Source organism: Canis lupus, chromosome 14, assembly GCF_048164855.1.
Source record: "Canis lupus baileyi chromosome 14, mCanLup2.hap1, whole genome shotgun sequence".
Classification (NCBI taxonomy): Eukaryota; Metazoa; Chordata; class Mammalia; order Carnivora; family Canidae; genus Canis; species Canis lupus.
Genome location: NC_132851.1, coordinates 26,915,845 through 26,928,217, shown reverse-complemented (window position 1 = coordinate 26,928,217; position 12,373 = coordinate 26,915,845). Strand labels below are relative to the sequence as shown.

The 12,373-nt window shown below is 40.7% G+C and overlaps 1 long non-coding RNA gene across 4 annotated transcripts; it reads left to right on the top strand.

The window, feature by feature from the left end:
• The first annotated feature begins 3,241 nt into the window (after positions 1–3,241).
• LOC140603404 (uncharacterized) lies at positions 3,242–12,133 on the top strand. Of its 4 annotated transcripts, none has more exons than XR_012006382.1 (5): positions 3,242–3,305; positions 4,600–4,671; positions 7,860–7,929; positions 8,582–8,674; positions 9,811–12,132. It is a non-coding gene; the product is annotated as an uncharacterized lncRNA (long non-coding RNA). The 4 variants fall into 4 exon arrangements; XR_012006383.1 differs by lacking the exon at positions 3,242–3,305 and adding an exon at positions 4,335–4,475; XR_012006384.1 differs by lacking the exon at positions 4,600–4,671 and having other exon boundaries at positions 3,247–3,305.
• The last annotated feature ends 240 nt before the right edge of the window (positions 12,134–12,373 follow it).

The following is a 12,373-nucleotide window of genomic DNA, read 5'->3' as shown; positions in this document are numbered from 1 at the left end:
TTCTCTTTTTAATTCTCTTCTGTTCCTTCTGAGGAGATGCTCAGTTTGGTGTTACTCCTTTAGACCTTTCTGACGTTTGCTCCATTCTTTCTAAAGGAAGGGAGAGGAGGGTTCTGGATCAGAATTTGGGTGAGCAATGTGATCTACCTGGAATTTAACACCATTGTTGTATTTACATAGTTTTTTCTTTTTCTTTTTCTTTTTTTTTTTTTACATAGTTTTTTCTATTTAGGGAAACCTGATACTGATTTTCCATGTTTGTGAAATTAAGGTATGTGATTGAATTAAATATTGGAAGCCAATGGTGCAGTGTCCCATTCAGAAACCTGTAAAATTGTAAAGGTGCTCCAGAAATGCCTAAAACTTGGGAAACACTGATTCAAGCCCATATTGTCCTTTTATGGCAGACATCAAAGCACTGGGGAGAAGAAGTTTCTCATTTGCCTACAAACATCCCTGCTCAGATTCATGTTTGCAGTAAGACCTGAGAGAGACACTGGGGCTTGAATGATAACTTCTGTGGCCCATGGGGAAGTCACTTACCTTCTTAACGCTTCGTTTCTGCTGAATTACACTGATCTCTGAGGTTCTTCAGTAGTTCCTAAATTTCTGTGGGGACATCCTCCCTCCCTTTGCTCTCTGAGCTAAATAATTCTTAATGGGGTGCCTTGTGCTCTGGGTTTGGGAGCTAGTGGAAAGAATTAGGAATGGTGGAGACTATGGGAAAGGCTACCACTTGTTTAGGCTCATCACTATTTTCTCTTGTCTGAGTGGTGGCTCCAGCTGTCACACGAAACCTTGTAGGGGGACAACTCTTTTGAGCCAATATGCCCCTGAGCCCTTCAGAGGATGGTGTGGGATTTAATCGCTCAGACAGCCAACTTTACACAGAGTGGTCCTACACTTAAGGTCTGGTCTTATTTTACTGATGGCTTTAGCTCTCTTAGTGACTTTCAGAATATAAGAACAAATTTGGTACAATTTGTTCTGTAAATGGACATTTAATTGTGAGTAGTATTTGGCCAATTTTCCAATTCTTTTCAGTATTTAAGTAAAGCTAATTAGAAATTTTATTTATAACTGTCTAGCCTGGGACCTACAGTTATATTACCTATATTACCACAGCCTTACAGGAGCTGATCAACTTTTTCTCTAAAGAGCAAGATGGTAAACAGACTTTGGGTGAGCCATACAGACCATATATACCATTCGAGTATGGTAGAGTGGAAGCAACCATTGGAAATGGAATGAATAAACTTGCCAGTGCTCCAGTAAGATTTTATTTATGAATTCAGGTGGTGGATTGGATTTGGCCCATGGGTCATCAATAACCCTACTCTAAAATGTATTTATTTTTCTACCCTTTTCTCTGCACCACAAGCTCACAACACATACCCTCAATGACTTTGTTTAGGAAGCAAGATAGCCTGGTGGTTGAGGAAGGCTTAGATTGGGACAAGACTCTTCTGTGTACTCCTATCCAATGTTCTGTGAATCATACAGTGGATAAAAAATATGCATGACCTTCAGGATTCATTGGAATAAAGGAGACTCACATGTCACATGCCTGATACATGTTAAATACTCATTACACATTTATTTGCAACTCTAATCACCATTGTACTACCCAATATGCCATAAAACTAGAATTACAGTCTCTCCTTCCTTGCTCACACTCACACTCACACTCACAGAACAGCTTTCTTACTCCCCCCAGAAGCCTGGGTTGAGCAGACATAATTTCCTCAGGTGCAGTGTGTGGCTTTTCTTGGCTTTCTGGCCTGCTAGGCTCCTCTGAGTCTTGGGTGTGGAGAAAATCAAGCAGCCTCTTCCAGGAATTCAGTGAAAAAGAATTTCTAGGCAGAATGCCTAAAAGCTACACTATGTTCTTAGAAAGCAGCTGTTGTATCTGTTAAGAGTTGACTATGTGAGACCATTGGCAGGAGCTGTTTTTTGAGGACTGACTCTGAGACACGGGGCTCCAAAGGCTTTAGGTGACACCACCACCATCACCTCCATGGCCAAGGACCCACACCACTCCAAGACAAAATCCTGGGAGCATGGTGTGCTACAGATATTTGACAACTGTTCTGATAACACCTTTACCCGCTCACTGCAACCTGGGGTCCCATTAGTGCTACCCCGTCCAAGACAAAGGACAGTGGAAGATGGACAGAAGAGGATAAAACATCAGCAGGTGACTCGGGCTTCCTTCCATGGCTGTGTCACAAAAGGACCCTGTGCTAGCCAAGCTGACTTCCATTCCTGCTGTTGGTATGAGACCTCCACCAAGCTTGCTATCTTGGGGTCTTTGAAAGTTAGAGCTGACATAGTCTTTGAAAATACCTTAGTCTAACTCATATTTTCTACCATAGCAGGCTGAGTGACGTCCAGAGAGAATATGGCAGTTGTCTAAAACTATGCAGATCTCATGCTAAAGTTGGGTTTTCTGAATTTCCCATTTTGGGGCTACAGTCACAGTGAGATATATAAATTTCCATTTGACAGTCTTCCAAGGCTTTAAGTATTAAATAACTTAAAAGGAATATTTCTCCTCTCTTACATTATTACCCAAATTATCAGCCAGTTCCCACAATATATGTATGTGTGTGTGTGTGTGTATATATATATATACATATATACATAATATATATATATATATATTACAGACATATATAGGTACACATGCTTATTTATAATTTAAACATTCATTCATCTATTATTTATCCATTCACAAATGTTGAGTGCCTTTTTTGTTTTAAGTGCTATAATTAGGATTTGTGTAGTGTGTGCGTGTGTGTGTAATTATGTGTGTGCATGATATATGCTTGTGGATTGGGGAGGTTATGGTACAGCAAACAATTCAGTTTTGGTCCTTATGAACTTATAGTTTCATGGTTTCTGTGGGTCAGAAACTGGAAATAGCTAGATAGATATCATTTGTGGTCTACCACTAGATTGCAGGCTGATGTTGGCTACAGCTTCATTCTTCTGAAGGCCTAACTGGGCTGAACATCTACCCTTGGGCTGAAAGATCTACTTCCAAGTTGATACTCTCAAGGCACTGGCAAGTTGGTGCTGGCTCTTGGCCAGAGGCCTAGTGTTTCTCCATGAGGATGTTTAAGCATCCTCATGGCCTTAGTGGTTGGCTCTTCCCAGAGTGAGTAATTCATGAACCCATGCCAGAAGCTGCAATGCCTTTTATGACCTAACCTTGCCTGTCACACATCTTTACTTCTGCCATATTTAATAGCCAGCCATGAGTAAATGTGGGAGATGATTCACAAAAGCATGAATATCCGTAGGTAAGGATCATTGGCAGCCATATTGTAGAATGGCCTCCATATAATCCATATAATAAGTGGGAAACATTGGATAATTATCATTCTGTGTGATAGATAACATAAAATAGGAAGAATAGAGCTTAAGAGAGCAAAAGATAAGTATAAATAACCTCTGGAGTTGGGGGAGGGTGACATTTGTGGTTCTGTTAAAGAGTTTTTGGAGAAAATGGAATTTTACACTCCGTGACTGTGGAATAGGAAATGGACAGGCTTGGGAGTGAGCGTGTGGGAAGAGTGTTCCAGGCAGAAGGAAGAACATTCTTTAGGTTCAGCTTGAATGCCACTCCCTCCAAAACTCTAGTCCCAGGAGATGTAGGATGAAAAAGAAGCTTGTACTTAAATAAGTTGGGAAAATGCAATATACTTCAGTTCCTGTGAAAGATTTAGAGTTCCCACTGATAGACTCCAGGTTTGAGAAATTTTGCACTAAAGATACCTTTTAACAATTCTACTCTCAACTTATTTGAATGTGGGAACATGCAATGTTCTGTGGAGTACATTTTGGAGAAAGCTGTACTAGACTAGACACAATTTGGTTGCCACCAAAACCTTCTCAATAATTTAGAGGACAAGGAAAGAAGCCATGCTGTTTCCCTACCTGAAGAGTAAGGAGCAGAGAATTCATTTATTTACCCACTTTATTAGTGAAAAGCCTTTTGACTGTAAGAGATGAAATATGATTCAGAAAGTCTTTGGCCAAAAACTGGAAATTATTAGTTCATATAAAGAAAAGATTAAGGGTAGATGTTCAGGCTTACCTGGATCCAGGTACTCAACTCAGATCATCAGAAATCTGCATTGACCTTATTCTCAGCCAAATTCTTCCCAGCTGATGACTGGCAGGCCCACCAGTAACTTCAATTTATCATATGTCCAGCAGAGTAACCATGAACAAAAATGATATCTGTTTGTTTCAGCAAAAGGCTGATGATGGACATTGATTGGCTTGGTGTAGGTTATAGGCAAAGAGTATACTTTGTTACACATTAGCTTGATCTGGGGCAGGTGACATTTTTTGGAGCCAAGGGATTGAGGGTAGTAGCCCTATCGAAAACCACATGGATTTAGAGAGAGAGAAGGAGTCATTCTCTCGACCATTGTAGAGGGGAATTCTTGGACAAAGGTATCCAGGTAAGTAAAAAAAAAAAAAAAAAAAAAATATATATATATATATATATATATATATATATATATATGTCCATTCCTACCTTCATATATTAATTGATCATTTGTTAAGTTTCTTGGCTATTTACAGAGAATACAGTGATTGTTAATCCCTCCCTTCAAAGGACATGGAATCATGGATATCAAAGGGTCACCAGTCTGGGTCAGTAGCTGATGGCTTTATTTCTGTATCCAGTTTTCCAATTCAAGAGTTCCAATGTATGCCTTAGAGAAGCTTCAAATGACCACCTGACTGTCTTATAGACAAAAATGGTAAAGGGATTTCTTACAGGTGCCAAAGGTCTGTAATTATAATGCTGTTCTAACAAAGGCTGTGCCAAGGCAGAGAGGATAAGTCATTCATTCTACCCCAGTGGTTCTCAACTGTCTTTAGCTATCATAATAATTTAGGGAGATTAAAAAATACAAATGGCAGAGGCCTAACTTTATGGATTTTTATTTAATTGGCCTGGAGTGGGGCCAACTGGACATCGGTCTTTTTAAAAGTCTCCCAGCCTATTGTGATATGCAGCCAGGACAGAGCACCATTGCTCTAAATAGATCATCAGCTGCTTGAGAGCTGCTTTAAGGTGTACTCTGCTCATCATTGGCTCCTTAGCACCAAACATATTGCCTAGCATATGGTAAGTGCCCAAGAATTACTTTTTTTTTTAAGAATTACTTTTTGAATGAATGAATGAAAGACTTCTATGAGCAAGAATCAAAATATTGGTTTTCCCTTTCCTCATGCATCCTGGACATCTTGAAAATCAAGGGACATGTCTTCTTTGAAGGGAGTACCATATCTTCAAAGTGCACTGTGCAGGAATCTTGTGAATTTTCACAGCATTGTGGTGAAGAAGGCTTTTTCCCTTTCCCCACTTAACTAACAGGGCACTCAATCAGAGAGCACACAAATGATTTGCCTCAGGGCCTCTGAGAGGAATAATGATAGGTTTGTGGGGTCTCTGATGCAATTACAAGTAAGCTGATGGAAAGAGATTAAGGCTGCAATTTGGAAACATAAAAGGTTAATATAGGGTAGATGCTTTGGACCTGAATTTGATTTCTGGGACAGCTGACCACCACTAGATTCACATTACTTCCAATTCAGAAGTATTATTTGTGTTGATGCTGCCGGAGGCTCCTGTCAGGCCCTGTCAGCTGCCCCTGACCAAGCTGTTCCTCAGAAACATTCAGTGAGATGTAGGTTATTCCAATTCTTCCTAGATTGGCAGAAGCCACTGTATCGACGGTCCTGGTTTCATGAACTATTGGGTTTAGAAATAGTTTTTTTTTTTTGTATTAGTCTTGAGAGAATGGCTATGAAACCCAAGAGCAATTGCCTCAGCAAAAGCTGCTGGTCTCCAAGCACTGAGGGGAAGGATGCTTCTAGTAGCCCTTCTCTGCTGCATCACTTTGGTTCTTGGTGATTGTTCTTGGTCCTAAGGGCTCTGGCCCAGACCTCCTGGTTTGTGCCCTACCCCTGTTCCTAGCTATGTGACCTTTGTCAGCTCACTACCTTTCTGAGTCTCTGTTTTCTTATCTGTCAAATGGGACAAAATAGCACCTACCTTATAGGATTGCTATGAAGGTTAAATAAATATTTCTACACACACACACACACACACACACACACACACACACACGAATATTCTCTCCTAAGATATACATATGTCTTCAAAGAGCACTAAGCACATTGTAGGTGTCCAGGAAATCTTAGCTATGTTACATGTTGATTTTTGTACATGACTACCCACCATTGACAACCTGCCCTGATGGAGCTCAATCCTGTTCTCCACTCCCTGCCATGTCTAGAAAAATCTCCCTTGGCTAACTTGGTCCACATCTACAGTCCCTGTTATCTTGGCTGCAGGGCCAGGCAGTGTTTGTGAAGGAAGGCCCCTGGAGCTGGCAAACAGACATAGCCACTTTTGGTAGCTCTGCTGTGCTCCATATTTACATAAAAAAAGGACTTTATTTATTTATTTGAGAGAGAGAGATAGAGATAGAGAGAGAGAGAGAGCGCGCGCACATGAGTGGGGGGAAGGGCAGAGGGAGAGGGAGAAGCGGACTCCCCACAGAGCAGGGAGCCCAATGCAGGGCTTGATCCCAGGACCCTGAGATCATGACCTGAGCTGAAGGCAGATACTTAACCAACTGAACCACTAGGCACCCTTTTTGTCCATCCTTTTTAAACTGAGGTTACATGTGCTTCTCCAGGGGAAACATTTCTTGGGTGTGATGACTGGATTGGACCTTGATCACATGTGCCATGCCCCTTGCCCTCCCAGGGATGTAGTCTCTAACCAAGCACTTCCTCCTGCTTCTGCATTTTTCCATCAGCCCCTTTTCAGCTAATTATCTCCCATTTGCTTCTGCTTCCCCTTTATTTCTGGTGCTTTACCCACAGTAGTGCTTGAAGAATTGCTTTTAAGTGCCCGTCTTCATGGTCAGACCATAAGTTCCATGAAGGCAGGGCCATGCCTGTCTTTTAAGGTTCTTATTTCCCTTGCTAAGCTCAGTGCATGGCACATGAACTATATAATTCATATTTATTCATCTTTTGATGGAGCTTTGCTCAACCCCGACTATGCACTGGGTGCTGATATATGGTCAGAAGGAAGGAAGTACAAGAAAAGTTAAAATTAGAGACTTGAAGTCATATGTTACTAAAAGTTCTCGCAATAATTCTAATTGGGTTTCATAGATCCCTACTGAGTTAGGGATCTACTGGAAGTAGTAATGACCCCCAAAATTTTTCTTCTTCCCCTGAATGTCCTCAATATTGAAAGGTTTGATCACCCAGATAGAGTCCAAAGCTTGAACAAGTCGTGAGGAATTTTTTGTTCAATCTAGATCCACAAAGTCTCATCTCATTGAAGGATCCTTGTTTCTTTCTGACCCATTCCCAGCTTCTGGTCCTCACTCTCATAATCTACATTGAGCATATGTTTGTTCCTCCATCTTGATCTGATTACCATCATTAGCTTGTGTGTATTCCAGTCTTGGACCCTAAGACTCTGAGGTTGGCTTCCATTCCTAGCGTATCACTAGTGGCTACATGTTCAAATCCATTCCTCCAGAGAGGCTTGACACCTGGTTTACAGAAGAAATCATGAGAAGATGGCTATTTAATTCACAGGAATGTACCTGGTCCTTGGGAGTTTTTAAGATCTCTTCCATTGAGGTTCTATATCAGAAGAGTAAAAAGTAAATAACGTGTGTCACCTCAGCATATCATTTATACCAAACACTCAATGAAAATCCATTTTAAAGTGATATAATAGTTTAGAACTGTAAAAGCCTTACACTTTTTTTTTTCCTCTCTTGGTCTATGTGTATGTGTAGTAGGCATTTACAGTCCCATGTCATGGATGAGGAAGACTGAATCTCAGAGATGTTAACTGATTTTGTCAAGGTAAGTAAGAAGTGATGATAGGTCAGCAGATGAACATAGATCTTCTGTTTCCAAAAAGAGGGAAAGAGATTTTGGGAGGGGACAGAATGACCCACTCTATGATGTTCTTAAAATGTAAGAGTGTTTTTAAAATATTGTATAGTTTTCGAAGAATTGATACCACCTAATACCACATCTAAAAGTGGGGCAAAGTCTGTAATAGCCTGAGGCCTAGGAGACTGGCTCACAGAAAAAATTTTCTTGTTCTTCTTTAATTATGTCATTACAAAAAAAAAAAAGGATAAGCATATATTATTACACTTTTACCTATACTGGCAATTAAGATCGTAATCTGGATGACTACTAGAGCTTGTAATGAGATTATACTCTCCTATTAAAAGCATGATCCAGTGGTGGAATAAAGAACATTTCAGTTCTATTTAGTATGCTGTCGATCTTTGGGGGAGGCCCTCAAAGACACTGAAAGACATCTTTAGCGAGGAAGAGCCGCATCAGAATGTCAGGGTGCTTTGCAAGGTCCAAAGCATTTAGAATTAAAATGTTGCTTTTTGGTATTTTGTATTCCCCCTCCCTCTCCCCCACTCCCACCCCAATCCTGTTGTTCTGGGTTTGGGCATATTTACTGTCTATTTTTCCTTTCCGTTTTCGTTAGTATATTCCTGAAAGGAAGTGATGTAACTTCTACAAATAATCACCAGAATCAGGAGAGAAATGTGCTCCCCTCTGATGCATTACAAGGTGCTTGGTAAGTACCCTAAGTACCATTATGACAGAAGATACCTTCATTGTTGTTATTTGTTGGGGAACATCATCAAAAAGGCTGATTGACTGGTGAGCTGGCCCAGGGGGCCCAGAGGCTCCTCACCCCCTCCCTTGTCCTTGGAAAGTGAGTTCCCCTGGCCTTTCCCACTTTCAGCTCCCAGAGGCGTCTCCGAGGTCACAGCCTTGGGATAGTGGTGTGGTATTGAGAACACCTGCATGGTGTACGTGACTGCGCCCTGTGCCCAGTTAGGGCCTTTGCTATTATTAAATCTGCCCCTTACCAGCCTCAAGTGGCCTGCCACTTCCAGCTTCCAGTCTCTCTCTGCCCTCTGACGGAGGTTGGGATCAGATTATACCTGGGAAGCTCTTGGTAGCATTAAGGACCAACACTATTGTCCAGGTTTATTTTAATCTTTACAGCATGTCAAATATTATTTTTAAATTTTTTTTAACCTAAAAGTGTCTAATTGTTATCAAAATACACTGGTTTCAAAGCTTCATTGACATTGATCTTTTGTCGGGAGCCACTTCTCATTTTATACTTGGATTTTCTATACAATGTCCACAGAAAGGATTCTTTGGGGTGCGGGGAACAAGTGACAACAAGCCTGTCTTAAACTGGCTGGCTAAAAGCAAAAAGGTATTTTTCTTTTTGAGTCTCTAAAAAGATGCAACCAGTCTGAGGAACAGCTACATACAGGTCTGTCTTTGGGTTTCTCTCTCTTCCACTCCCTATACTCATTCCTCTTCCTTTCTCTCAACCTCTGTTACTCTTTCTTTGAATCTGACTCTTTTCTTTCCTTCCTCCCTTTTTGCCTTTCTCTTTCTTTCTCTTTCCCTCTTAATCTCTCTCTTTCCTTCTGTCTTGGTCTCTCCTCTTTGTCTCCTGAATCTCTATCTCTGTCTCTCTCCTTCTCCACTTGGCTTTCCTGTGTATTGTCTTCATTCCTAAATCTCTTTCCCTAGCTCGTGGCTGGCTGGCCCTCCTCTCCAGGCTTTCTGTCTATCACCATAGGTGCTCTGCTCAGAGAGCCAAACTTCCCTATGACTCCTGCAAAAACTCAGATGGGGGTGGGGGATCCTTATTTGCCTGGCTTTGATTACATGCTCTCTTTATAGCCATTCTATGAGACGCTTCACCATACAGACTTGGGCCACCAGACCAGCCTGGGAGCAACAGAGCGGAACCAGTTTCACCCGACTCCCATGGACTCAGAGGGGAAAGGAGTGGTTCTTCAAAGACAGTTGGGATGTTACCAGAAGTGAGATGAGAGGCAGGCAGTCTGCATCTATAGATGGCCTCTAAAGTAGCTGTATCTGACATCTCCCCAGTTACAGTCTTGAAGAGAAGCTCCCTGCCTCTTGCCGACACTTGTGTTAATTTTTGAATAGCCATGGATCCCTGAAAATTCTTCATGTCATTCAAGCAGAATTTTTGTGAACTTTCAACCCCGGTTCCAGTTTTAACCTTTGGTATCACACACAACAAACCCAGCTTTTTTTTTTTTTTTTTCCATAGAATACAGTCTTTGATATATGGAAACAACAGGTCTGCCTCCATGAAGACTTCTTCCCAAGCCAAAGTTCCCTTGTTTTCTTAATGTTTTCTCAAATTTTAAACTAGAGTTTTCCTAATGTCTTTCTTTACCCATATTCTGTTGTATTTATTCGATCACCAAGTTCTCATGACTCTGCCTTCTAAGTAGCTCTCCATGTATATCTTTCTTTTCCCTTTCGGCATTGTTTTTATTTATATAGTCTGAAATCAGCTGTCTGCAAACAGCCTTAATCCTGAGATGTACCCTAGACATTCTAGTGGGGAGTGGATAAATCTATGACTCTTATTTTATAACTATTTGACTGTTATAATTTTGACTGTTTGTAATATAATTTTAGAGGTAACCAAAATTTTTCGACTTCCTAAAGAAGCCAGATCTGACTTTTGTAATTAATTTCTTTTTTTAATTTGAGTATAGTTGACACACAACATCAAAGCATTTTTTTTTTGTTTTGTTTCTCCCATCCTCTCTTTATCCAAGTTTGTGTACATACAGAGTTTACATTTGATTTCTGTCTTTCCCAAACTTGTCAGTATCTCTGGAATATTGGTGTCTCAATGAATTTTAATCTTCAGTCTGTTTAGTTGGGCAGAACAGGAAGTCACCAAGGACCCAATATGTGCTGGGTTCTGTCCATGAGAAATCAGGGAGTCAGGGAAGAGAATTTTTATCTATTTTATTTCCAAGTTGTACATAAAACCTTACATTGTCATCTTGCCAACAATCTCCTATAATGTTCATCAAACATGTACTCAAATTCCCTGGATGAGAATAAGGGATTGAGGTCTGGGATTTGGTCAGTTTTGGGAATACAAAGATGTGTGAGGCTTTATGTTTTCCCTCAAGGACCTCACAGTTCAATAACAGAGACATATTAGCAGATGAATCTCAATACAGTTACTGCTATGACAACATCAACTTATAATAACTTATGAATCTCAATACAGTTACTTCTATGACAGCAGTATGCATCAACTTCTGATAACTCAGCAAAAAGGACACCTAACCCAGCCTGGGGTGTTAAGAAGGCTGCTTGATGACCGTGCTATTTGGACTGAGTCTTGGCAAGGTGGAGAAGGAGAAAGAGGAGATTTTGGAGAGAAAAAATGTGTAATCAAAGACATGGAGGAATGAGATGCAGAAGACAATTAGCACTTCTTGGTCTCTTGAAAACTTGAACAGAAGCTTAGGTCAAAGACGGGTCATTACCTGGTTCATCAGTGCCCCTGGGGAATTCAGATCCTTTCGTCTATGCATGTCCTAAGGGAGCACACTCTCATTACTCTTTAGAGGGTTCAAGATTCTCAGAAACTTTATTTTCTCTTTTTGTTCATCAGGTTCAGCCAGAAATTATTGAACATCTTCTATAAGCCAGGCACTTTGCTAGCTCTTCCACATTCATCATCTTATTAGACTCTTATAACAACTCTTTGAGTTATACCTTGGGTTAGAGATAGCTCGGTATCCCCCAGCTTCCACCCCCGCCCCCACTATTTATATAGTGGTAAAACTCCCCATCCTAGACACATAGCTGTCCAGACCAATACTAAAATTTCCAACCTTCCTTGCAGATATATATGGCCATATGACTAAATTCTGGCCAATGGGATGTAAGCTGGGGTGTCACTTGGAAGCTTCCAGAAACTTTCCTTAACAGAGACCTGGTATAGATGGTTTGTTCCTCCTATGAATTTTATTTCTGTTGGCTTGAATGTATGAAGGCTGATGTTAGAGCAGCTTTCTTAGACTTGGAGGTGATCTTGGAAGTAGAGACCCCTCTCATGGAGGGAAAACAACAGGAGGTGCCTATGGTCTGAAATCTCTGTAGAGCAGAGCTGCCAAAGTCCTTGACTGTCTACCTCTGGATCTTTTACAAGTTGAAGAAATAAAATTCTACCTTGTTAAGACCACTGTTATTTTTGTGTCTCTGTTATTTTCAGTTCAATGAATTATCTCTATTTTACAGATAAGAAAAGTGAGAAAAATGAAGTATATAGCAAATGTTGGGGATGGAGGCATTGGATTTTTAAGACCAAGGTTTTTGTTCAGACTATTTCACTTGCTGCTATTTTTTTCCCTCCCTATTCTGCTTTAATTAAATTACGATTGCCTGGGGCTGGCCC